This window comes from Malaya genurostris, chromosome 1 (assembly GCF_030247185.1).
Source record: "Malaya genurostris strain Urasoe2022 chromosome 1, Malgen_1.1, whole genome shotgun sequence".
Classification (NCBI taxonomy): Eukaryota; Metazoa; Arthropoda; class Insecta; order Diptera; family Culicidae; genus Malaya; species Malaya genurostris.
The window spans coordinates 156,775,216-156,788,218 of NC_080570.1; positions in this window are offsets into that span (position 1 = coordinate 156,775,216).

The following is a 13,003-nucleotide window of genomic DNA, read 5'->3' on the forward strand; positions in this document are numbered from 1 at the left end:
AATGAAAAACGATGTATGTAGAAGATATTTTTTGTTTTTTTTTAGGATTGAAGTCCCATTCTTGAAAAAATGAGAACCCAAAAGAAACTAAAAGAATGATTTAAAAACTAGCTAAAAGGTAGCTGGAGAAATAGAATAGTAAGAATTCTGAAGAAAGATTGAGAATAGTGATGTTTGAGATAACCCTTGAACGAAGGGACTCTCGCTAGTGTAATAGAGCAAACAGTTGATGAAGTCAAGCTTGAGCTTGATCTTGACCGACCGTCCCTGGTTACCACTCCGTAACTGATCGAGAACAACAAAAATTGTATAGAGATAAGATGTCCTAGATGATCACTGGTAAATCATTGAATCTGGTAACTAAAAATGGGACAAGAAAAAGTCCTCCGATTTTCGCCCTTTTTCGACATGGAATCACGCTACCCAGCGATTCTATTCTTGGTTCATTTGAGTTACGTTTCGTCTTAGACTCGTCAGTGCCGTAACAGTTTAAGTTGAATTGAAACCTCTAAGAAGACGCTGCTGCTATTTGCTAGTCACTTATTTTGCAGCAAAGAGTAATGTCTATGCTGTTGTCATAAAATATCCATATTAGCACTTCAACATAAACTGCTCATGCACTGATGAGTCTAAGACAAAATGTAAACCAAAAATCATACATCTAAATTCCACCGAAACAAGCTCAACGAAATACATCGCTGAACGAGTAGACAGTATAAAAAAAATCATACGTTTTATCGAGTGTAAAATTTGAACTGCAACAAGAGCAACTGCCACCGCCGACGATCGTTCGGAAACTTCCCACACCGCATCCCTCTATCAACCACCGTCAGTTCGCCGAAGTACCCCGTGATGTATCAAAATTCATTTATCATTCTATTGAAGCGCGCTACTGCTCATTTATCCTTCCCACATGGCGGAAGAACTTATTGAGGATCAAACAACCGGTCTCTTTGCTAGTAGCCCCCCTCCACACACATTCATCCGCGGTTCACTGGCACACAAACAACGCTCAAACCCGATGGATGATAGGTGATGGATGATCATTGCCATCAAAAGTTAATTGTTGTAAAGCGTTTTTATTTTCGTTTGAGCTCACCACAAAGAGAAGCAGCACCTACTTGGATGCAACAAAGCCCGAAGCTAGCGAACCGAACGGAGATCCTTGCAATCGCAGGTGCTTGGCCTACTACTCCGGGGGACCTTAATGAGATCTCGATGGTGGTTTAAGATAGGGCTAACCACCCCGGTAAGGGTAGTCCGATAATTACCCACTATTAACTTAATGAGGGGTGAAATTTGAATACCGAGTTGACGGACCAGGGGCCACTAAAATAATACACCATCAACGAGGTTTTATTCATTTGCGGTAGCTCACAGCTTGCCAAGTTGTAAAAAGTAAAAGGCGAAAAACGTATCACTGGTCAAACATGCATACTTTAAGCAGGTCCCTTAGGCTTAGGTCGTCCTCCTGCTGCTGCTGCTGGGTGGTGTGGGCTTAAAAAGGAAGCCATAAAGAACGGAAATCTACCGGACGAATCAAATATTGAAAAGAACCAAGAAAGTGGGAAAATAATATGCTTTTACATAGGTAATTAAAAAATCGAAGAAATGTGACAAAGCGCCGATAAGGTGACCGGTTCGGGTAGCAGGACGACACTGTCACTGTCACGGAACATGCACCGTCAAACATTGGCGATCGTACCTCGACGGACGAATTCGGGTCAAGACGGGCGAACAGTGACGGAAGGTTGGTGCTGGCACGGTTGAACGCAGGTTGGTTCCAGTCAGTGACAAATAACAGCATTTAAATCAAACCGCGAAACACGACACATTCGATCGGGGATACAATTACGGTTCCCTAATAGCCCCTTGGTGTGCCAGGGAACACACACACACACACACATCGGCACATACTCGCGAACACAAGAAGAAACTGAGAAGGAAGCCGTGCAAGGAATCGCCGTTGGTCGGTCGTTGAGTGTCCCATCCCAATTTTCGTGGGCACTCATCGGATTTCTTTTTGTTTTTTTTAACCTGACGGTTGTTGGAACACGGTAATTAGCAGGTTGATTTGTTCCTTTGTTCGGGTAAATGTTCGTTTCAAAGTGGTATTTTGTGTGGATAGATTAGTTTACTCATGCAACTGTGTTGCAATGAAAAACGTGATGCAGTATAAAATGTCTAAATCAATAGTTAAATGAGCTAAATTGTAAATGTGGGTTTCTGTGGTTAACGATTAAGGGATAAATACAAGTGGTTTGGAGTGTTTCAACTTTAGCGTGTAAACTGTTGACGTGATAGATGATTAATCAATTTTACCGAAAGTCAAGATTGTCGACTTTTACCATCGCATTTTCTGCTCAGTAAACTGCGTGTACGAGAGTAGATTCCTAGAAAAAAAACTCATCGTTCAGAAACTAATTTTTTAACATATGCTTTTAGCGAAACTCAAGTTCGCATCGAGACTCGTACATACAGGTTCATGATAATGTACGAATTGACGCTCGAGCACAAATTGCTTGCCAAATATGAAATATAAATGTACTGTTCTGCTATCTGTGCTTAGTAACATGAATCATATTGCCAAAAAACTGTTCACTACGGTAAACCATGTGATAAACTGGACAAAAAGACAACTGCACCAAAGAACAGCGATGCTTGCTTTACACCAACCCCAAACAACTCCAGCACATCTGCGACTGTCATCAACAACAATGAAACATTCTCCTTTACCAATCATAATCATAAGTATCCAATGCAGAGCAAAGTACGGCAGCCGCAGCTAACAATGCACCCAAACACCTGGACGAAAAGTAAAGATGATTCTGTCAACAACAGTGACACTGACCCAATGGACGAGAGCGTGAATAGCGAACCACTGGTTCCCCTTCAGAACGCAGACTGTCACTGAGAAAGATAGTAAAACTGGAAGGAGTAAGTGAAAAGGCCGTGCGAAACCGTGCACTTCGAAGTCAAATGTTCTTCGTGCTAAAGAACGTTTGAATCTTCGAACCTATAAGAAGCAGAAACAACCAAAACGTAGTCCGAAACAAGAAGCATTGATCAGGCCGAGGGTTCGAAAGCTGTACAATACGATTCTTGCTGGAAATTTGAACTGCATAATCATGGACGACGAAACCTACGTGAACCTCGATTACAAATCCTTGCCGGGACCACAATATTATACGGTGCGAGAAGGGCAAGTGTTAAACCAATCCGAGACATCGATTGAAGTTGGTCAGAAAGCTATGGTCTGGCAAGCAATTTGTAGCTGCGGTAAGATTTTGAAACCCTTGATCACCACTGCTTCGATGAACAGCGAAATATACAACAAGGAATGTTTACATCAGTCGGTGTTAAACAGTCGTTTGCACCGCACGCGTATAGCTCTTGGCTCCTGGAAATTTTTTCTGGCTACCTAGAGTTTCATTGATTCAAGGCTTCAATCTTTTTCAAGGCTATCTGAATCACTAACAGTCTTTTTAAAGACTAACAATTAGTCAGCCTTTCTCAAGGTTATACAAAGAGTGATATTAGAGTGACTAAGAAATTAATCAGTCTTTTTTAAGGCTAGCTATTCAAAGAACTATTCTTTGAACTAATCAGTATTTATCAAGACTTTTCCATACTAGGAGTCTAATCGAAGACTAATTTAGCCTAGTTAATTTAATTTAAATTTTCATTCATTTCAAAAATGCCTGCGTCTAACCGGAAAGGCAACAACCATAAGGCTAAAAATAATTTAATACGGAATAAATCACAATCCGTTATTCAACATTTTTCTAATAACGATTTCACGATCTTATAGAATCTGAATGTAAAAATAAAAGACAACGGATGGATTTCCCTTCCGTTGATCCTATGCCGTCTAACAATATTTACGAGATTCTTCCTTAATCCGATTGTAGCGACATAGAAGAAAATTCTTCAAAAATTCCCAAAATGGACGCTTGTCGTTCTGGGAAGAAACATCAATCTATGCCACCAGTGACGGTGATGATTTCCGACTTCAAAGCATTCCGTACTGAGCTTTCTACTTTTCTCCCGGAAGTAAAAGTCTCATTTCAAATCGGACGAAGAGGAGAATGTCGAGTCTTGGTGGATGGATTGGAAGATTACGAACGTCTTATTCGATATTTGTCCGGGAAACTTCATAAATTTTATTCATATGATATAAAATCAGACAGACCCTTCAAGGCTGTCTTGAAAGGCTTATCAAATGATCAAAGTACTGATGAAATTAAAAATGAACTAAAAGAATTGCTTGGTTTTGCCCCTTCCCAAGTAATACTTATGAAAAAAAGAGCGAATGGTACTTCTAAACCACGCTCTGGAATTTCCCATGAACTTTACCTAATACACTTCAATCGAAGTGATGTAAACAATTTGAAAACTTTAGAAAAAGTACGTTACATTTCCCACATTAAAATTCATTGGGAACATTATAAACGGCATAATCGTATTGCAAACTTAACGCAATGTCGTCGTTGCCAAGGCTTCGGTCATGGAACCAAAAATTGTCATATGGATATACGGTGTTTGAATTGTGGTAAATCGCATTCGAAAGACGTTTGTCCAATGAATGAAACCACTGATAAATTTCCATGTTCAAATTGCGATGGAAATCATAAATCCAGTTATTTGAAATGTCCTGTCAGGGAAAAAATTTTAAACGCTCGTTCGCTTAGACAACAAGTCAAATCAACGACATTAAATTTACAGAACATACCTGAAAATAAAAAAAACCGTTACAAATGCCACGCTTAATTCTTCTAAGGCACTTATTTCTTCGAATTTAAAACAAAAAACAGGTACGCCTGCCAATTCGTCTTCTAACGAAAACAATTTATTGGCAGGTAGATCGACCTCGTCATCATCTTCTTCTAATGTCAGTTATACCAGTATAACAGAAAGAAATCTACCACTTAATTCTCCTAATGTAAATAATCAAAACACAGGACCGCCTTGCAGTTCATCTTCTAACGAAAACAATTTATTAATAGGTAGATCGGCCAAATCATCTTCTTCTAATGGCAGTTTACCTACAAATATTCCTTCAATGCCATTCGCTTCTTTAAATGAAGTAGATTTAGGTGATATAACTGAAAATAAAATGATCTACCTACAAGATCAACTTTTTCAAATGATCATCCGAATGAATTCGACTTCATCACTTTTGAAGCATTTCAAATCGGATGGAAATTTGCAAATAATATTATAACGAATTTAAAATTAACCAGTGATGTTAAATAATTATTTGAATATTTTAAATTGGAATGCTCGATCTTTGAAATCGAGTGAAGATGAATTTTATAATTTTCTCAAAGTTCACAAAATTCATATTGCCATTGTGACAGAAACTTTTCTTAAACCAAATGTAAAATTGAAAAGTAATCCACATTATGTGGTTCATCGATTTGACAGGTTTACTGGAATGGGTGGTGGAGTTGCCATTTTTGTCCAACGGCAAATTAAACATCGAATTTTACCTTCTTTCAATACTAAAGTTATTGAAAGCTTGGGAATCGAAGTTGACACCATTCATGGAATTTATTTCATCGCTGGAGCATATTTGCCATTCCAATGCACCGGCGAACAATCAAATTTCTTTAAAGGCGATTTGCAAAAACTCACAAGATATCGATCGAAATTTTTCGTAATAGGGGACTTAAATGCTAAGCATGTCCAGTGGAATTGTAGGCAAAATAACAGTAATGGAAAAATACTTCATAATCAACTCTCAGCTGGTTACTTCACAGTTCTTCATCCCAGTAATCCTACTTGTTTCTCTTCCGTGAAAAACCCGTCTACAATTGATCTGGTTCTAACAGATCAAAGTCACATTTGTAGTGAACCGATTACTCATGCTGACTTTGACTCAGATCATCTTCCTGTAACATTCAGACTTTCCAACGAAGCTATAATTAATCCAATTGGTTATATATTCAACTATCATAGAGCTAATTGGTTGGATTACAGATCTTACATTGAAAATCATGTGGATCATGAAACTATTTTAGAAAATTCTGCGGACATCGACACAGCAATTGATAGTTTGAATCATTCCATTATCGAAGCTAGAAATCTTTCAGTTCCCAAAGCTCAAACTAAATTAAATTCTCCTATCATCGATGACAATCTTCAACTGCTCATTCGGTTGAAGAATGTTCGTCGACGTCAATATCAACGTTCTCGTGATCCTGCTATGAAAAACATAGTTAAGGATTTACAAAAAGAAATTAAACATAGATTTACTCTTTTGCGAAATGAAAATTTCAAATTAAACCATATTCTGAACCTTTCTGGAAACTTTCTAAGGTTCTTAAGAAACCTCAGAAACCAATTCCTGCTCTCAGGGAAGGAAATCAAATACTTCTTACAAATGGCGAAAACTTGCTCAGCAGTTCGAGAGTGTCCACAATATAAATTTGAACGTTGTGAGTCCTATTGAAAATGAAGTCTCACTGAAATATGAGCATATTTCAACCCAAGTGTTATCACAAGATGACATTATTGAGACGAATTTTGATGAAATTAAGTCAATTACTAGGAAACTTACAAACATGAAGGCTCCTGGTAATGATGGAATCTTTAATATTCTTATTAAAAATCTTCCCGATGTTGCCTTGAGACTCCTGGTTAAAATTTTCAACAAGTGTTTTTCATTAGCTTACTTCCCAAAAAGATGGAAAAACGCTAAAGTAATTTCTATCCTAAAACCTGATAAAAACCCAGCAGAAACATCAAGTTATCGCCCAATTAGCTTACTTTCTTCTATCAGTAAACTTTTTGAAAAAATTATCTTGTTGAGAATGATGACTCATATAAATGAGAATTCAATTTTTTTACCAGAGCAGTTTGGATTTCGTCATGAACATTCAACTACTCATCAACTTGTCAGAGTAACGAACATGATAAAAGCAAATAAATCTTCTGGGTTATCCACTGGAGTTGCTCTTCTAGACATAGAAAAAGCATTCGACAGTGTTTGGCACAAAGGTTTAATAGCAAAAATGTCTGATTTCCAGTTTCCTATTTATTTGATCAAAATGATTCAAAATTATTTAACTGATTGTACTCTTCAGGTTAGCTATCGGAATTGTAAATCTGAATTGCTACCCGTACGAGCCGGTGTTCCGCAGGGTTCGAGTGTAGCTCCAATCTTGTATAATATTTTCACTTCTGATCTTCCAAATCTACCCGTTGGTTGTCAGAAATCGCTATTCTGTGACGACACAAGTCTGTTAGCCAAAGGTAGAAATCTAAGAGTGATCTGCAGTCGCCTACAAAGAAGTTTAAATATTTTCAGTGATTATCTGTCAAAATGGAAAATTAAACCAAATGCAGCAAAAACGCAATTAATAATTTTTCCTCATAAGCCAAGAGCTTCTTTTCTTAAACCAAACAATAATCACATTCTCAATTTGAATGGTTTGGAATTGACATGGTCTGATCAAGCTAAATACTTAGGTTTAACGTATGACAAAAAACTCACTTTCAAGGATCACATTGAAGGAATCCAGGCAAAGTGTAATAAATATATTAAATGTTTATATCCTCTTATAAACAGAAATTCTAAGCTCTGTCTGAAAAACAAATTGTTAATTTATAAACAAATTTTCAGACCAACCATGCTTTATGCAGTACCAATTTGGTCGAATTGTTGTTCCACCAGGAAGAAAACGCTTCAAAACATTCAGAATAAAATTCTGAAAATGATTTTGATGCGTCCTCCCTGGTTTAGTACAAATGAGTTACACAGACACACAAATATAGAACCATTAGATGTAATGTCACATAATATTATAAGCAAATTTCGACAAAAATCGATGCAATCTTCAATTCAATCGATTCGCTCTCTGTATTAGTTAGTAAGTTAGTATATAAGTTCCTTTTCCCCATTACACAATACAAGTAGGCTTAGCATTTTCCTTACACAAAAATCTCAGAATTGCGGAAGCAAATGATGCCCTCATGGTAATAACCAAATCATATATATAATAGGGCTGAAAAGTCACTACTTGTGGCTGAACACCCAATTTAAATCTTAATAATTTAATTTTAACTCATATTCCAATAAATAGTTATTAAAAAAAAGGAATGTTTACAAAAACGACTTCTACCCATAATTCGATGCCACAAGGATCCTGTTGTCTTCTGGGCAGATCTAGCTTCTTGCCACTACTCGAAATCAACGGTAGAATAGTATACTACCAAAAATGTCACTTTCGTCCCAAAAGACATGAATCCACCAAATTGCCCACAACTTCGACCAATTGAGGAATTTTGGGCATTAACGAAGGCACATCTTAGGAAACATGTCTCGGCAGCCGAAACCATTAAACAGTTCGAAAAAGATTGGAAAAAAGTGTCAAATCTTGTCGCCAAGAAGTCTGTACGGAATTTAATGAGGAATGTTCGCAAGAAGGTGCGCCAGCTAGTCTACAATGGCTAAGTAGCAAATGTTGAGAATAATATTCTGTTGTTGTAGTCTAATATTATCAGTATATCGAATAAAATTTAAATACCTAACATTTGTGAATTATTTACAGCGAAATCAAGGTGCGTCCATACTTTCTGGGACAGTCTTTATAGGATGAATGGCTGAGTTTGATGGCGCATGAATAGGTCTTATCAAATTCAGGAACTCAAAATAAACACCTTTTTCCGTATGGCTAAGAACGTACGGTATTCGTTTAATTTAGCCAATAATTGAACTATCTTGTATAACGCATAAATCACAAAACCTCACTCTTAATACATTCATCGTAACGGTTTTCCATTAAGTCTCTGCACATACTGACTGATTAATATGCACACGTCAGACCGTTAATGAGGCGTAGCAAACATATAACAGTATAACCAGCAAATGGATGAGATCAGAGCACTAACTAAAATGGTTACTTTTTCATTACGCCAGCTAATCACCGATGCCAAATTAGATTAACACCGGCGAGTTTTGTTTTCTCTGCGAAAACCCGGAAAAAAGAGAAGAGCTGCATCATGCACCGATCGATCCTTTTAAGATCATGGCAATTACAGACCGCCCCTTCGCCCCCCCCCCTTCTTCCGTTCCGGATGCAATATTGGTAATCCGGTGCGCGAAAATAGCTCCAACCCCGCTAAAAGTGGGCGGTTCGCTTAAATCCTACGAAAATATAAACTTATTAAAATTAATGCTTACTTTTTCCCGCTCTAAATCATCATCATAATCATCATCATCATCATCTTCATTAACGGATAATGCACAAATAATCGGAAGAATGGTTTCGGCTTCTCGGTGCGTCTGTTCCTCCGATATGTTTTATTTGATTAAGTAAAAAAAAAGGCTCCACCCAATGACGGCATCGAAACAAACAGACGCCAACCGAATCGCCGCGCCAAGCCGGGTTTCATCCGAAAATTAAGAACCGGTAGGCCACCACTTCGGGGAAGCGAACTCCTCCGAAAGCAGTAGTAGTAGTAGTAGGGTGAGAAAATTTTCAATTCAAAACGAGATTGATTTTCAACGGTTCGATGATTTGGAAAAAAAAACTGCCTTAATCCAACTATCGATGTGATGATGGCTTTTTTGTATAGTAAATATGATATATACGTAATTACATGTGGAACTACAACGATACTTGTTGCTAAATGTGTGGTTGCAAAAAGGTCAAAGCAATATTTTTCAAATTTTGTAGTTTTTTTTTCGCTTTTGTTTTTTCTGAATGAGCTTTACAGCGCAAGTTTTCACAGAAAATTCTCTTGAATCAAACTATTATTATTATTATTATTATTATTATTATTATTATTATTATTATTATTATTATTATTACTATTATTATTATTACTATTATTATTATGATTTAGTATTATGCACTGTTTGAAATCTAAAACTTAACTAACTTTACGCCTGAATGTGCCCATTTTTATGCTAGAACAAAGGATGCTACAAAAAGGCACACTACTTTCGCGCTACCGCTCTGTATGTACAAATCTTCCAAAAACTTAACGATCACAGTAGGCACCCAGGTGTATACATCAGTTTTCACTTATTCCTCGAGACGTCAAGTTCAGCTTGAACACACGGTGCAATATTGATTATATACTTTTTAAATGACCGTTACAAAGAACAGCAGCAAAACTAGTTAACTGCTCTAATTTGTAGGTCTAGTTAGTTGGAGGGCATATAAACTGCACACCTAGAAAAAATCGTGTAAATTTACGTCTTCTGAGACCGACACATATCCCAAGTAACATTTTTAATATTAATAAATACTTGTAGCTGTCTTCAATGCTACATAATAAATCTTGCAATAAAACTTTAAACTCCACGAAAGCCTACTGAAAACCTCTATAAGAGAGCATGTTCCTACCAAGTGGACCATTCTTCATAAGGTTTATAAATCAAAATGAAGAATCAGCATAAACCTGCTTTAAAACTCCAAATTCAAGAAAAATTTGAAACCAGCTTTACGATCAACATTAAATTTATTTGGATGGAATGAATTCCGCTATGAATAAAATGACGTTTTGATAATATTTTTCTTGACTATGTGTGTGTCATGTCTACTTTGAATGCAATCAGTAAGAATTTATTAGATTTTATTTACGAGTTTGAGGCTTTTTCCGAACGTAGAAATTTCATGCGCTTTTATTTTTATCGTGAATGTATGGATAAAAATATGAATTATAACTAATCGCCTTGAAATAAATGCGGTTTTTGCGAAAGTCTTCATAATTTATGAACATTATTTTCTGTGATTCATCGTCATTTTTGTATAAAACTGTTTCGTGGCGTTAAAACTTGTGCATACGTCCTGAAAATGAATCATGAAAGTCCATCATATTTCCCTCTTTTTTGCATTTCGAATTTTATTTGATGTCAATAAAAGTTACGGCAAAAAACATCATAATGGCGGCCATGAAATTTCCTTTAATGCAAATTACACTTAACGTAAGATGCAATAAATCAAATAGTCCACAACAAATGTGTCATAAATGTACTTTAGAACCCTGAAAATTGCTCTGAGTGAAACTGTCATCCAATGAACACGCACACACACACAAGACTAGATTCATGAAAGAATTTAACTGACAATAATGTTTTAAAGAAAATTATTGAAAGCAATATTAAGAGGGTTTGCATGGTTTTATTCTAGTGCAAATTGTTTTATTTTCAGTCAAGTTGTTAGTCTAGGTAAAGGGTTTTAAAGAAGCTTTAAAAACTATGATATTACTTCTCAAAAGAGGCACTTATTATAGTTGTCATAAAACAGGTAGTAATTGAAAAATGAATTACAAAACTCCTATAAATTATAATCAAAACCATAAGGCATTCGAATTGTTACTTGGGATGAGCATCAAAAATGACTCAATTTTACAGTAAACATAATTTATATTTAATGCATTCCGACATATTTTTAAGCGATAAAACATGTGAATTAACACGTTTGCTTGAAAGGTGGATCCCGTTGTTATGAATTGTGTCATATGTGGATTTGCGTCACCTGTAAATTTCATAATTTTTTGCTGTGTGGCTACGATTATATTCGTTCAGGAAATACTGAAAATAGCGATCAAAAAGTTCGAGAAGAAACTTTCGCGTAAAATGATTATGAGAAAGGCATCATTACACCTCTAGATTAATTACATCATGTTTAACCTTTTTGCCTTTCTCATATAGAAGGGCTATCCAATCACTGTGAAAATCGACTTTTTAACCGAGGCCCGGAGGGCCGAATGTCATATGCCATTCGACTCAACTCGACGAACTGAGCAAATTTCCGTGTGTGTGTATGTAACAAAAATATGCACTCACTTTTCTCAGAGAAAATTAAAACATAATCGCAATTTTAGTTTTGTTACCCAATTTTTGCATTCACGGTGTTCGGTTTTTTGATTCACAATCGGAAATCTTGATTCACATTTTCGTGCGCTAAATAAGCTTATTTCCTCCTCTGTTTTCAACACTTCTAGCTGAAACGACAAAGTATCACTTACTATTGTACTGATTACACTTGGAAAACAACTCCAACACTGAAAAACTTTATGAATTCTGGAGGCGAAAGTCGAGCACAATACGAAACGATAAAACAAAAAACTACAAAACAATACAATCGGCGATGTTCTGTGCAAACTGATTTACATTTTTTTTTAAATAATAGAACGACACCGAAAAAAACTTTATTTACTTACGAAAACATCGATTAAACAAATGAAAAAGCCATTCCGAATCGATAGGTCATTATTTAATTACGATAATTTAGAAATACACGAATTCCCGTCCAACAAACAAACATCACTACAACTTGTGGAAATGTCCTTCTGAAACCAACGAATTCCAAAACAATCCATGTTATAGATACAAAGAAATGTTAATAGGAAATCCTGTCCGTTAAACTACTCGTAGGATCAAGTCCACGAAAGTCAAACTGATATCGCATTTACATTTTCTGACCCAATTCACTTGCATCAGCTAGAGTTGATCCGAAGCTGGATTCTACCTACGAACAACAGACCAACAGTAAACCAAAAAAAAAAAATAAAAACACCGAACTTGACATGACAGGACCGCCGGTGTTGATCTCCTATGTGACCCGTAGACAGACTCTGCCGAAAACAATGTAATTCGATATGCCGCATGTGTGTATGTGTGTGTGTACGAGGTGTACCTATTACCAAATCAAATTTTCCAGTAATTGGACTTCTCAGCTTCTTCATAGGTTCTTCGGTTGCTCTGCCTTTTATTCATTCATTCACCGTTGGGAACTATTTGCCAGGGTTCTTTCTTGAAGTTGCTGAATGAAATTCGATCACCAGACAATTACACATTTTTATTGTTCCTTTTTATGGTAATTTACAAACCTGCGGTCACCTTCGCTCGAGCGTCAGACACTGGGAAACTGATGGACGATGAATCCTTACGAAAGCGCCACAACGCGACATTGGCGGTCAATTACATACCGGACTAGTTCGGTTCGGTTCGCCTGCCGCGTTTGCGTTGCTTGATTCCCATTAA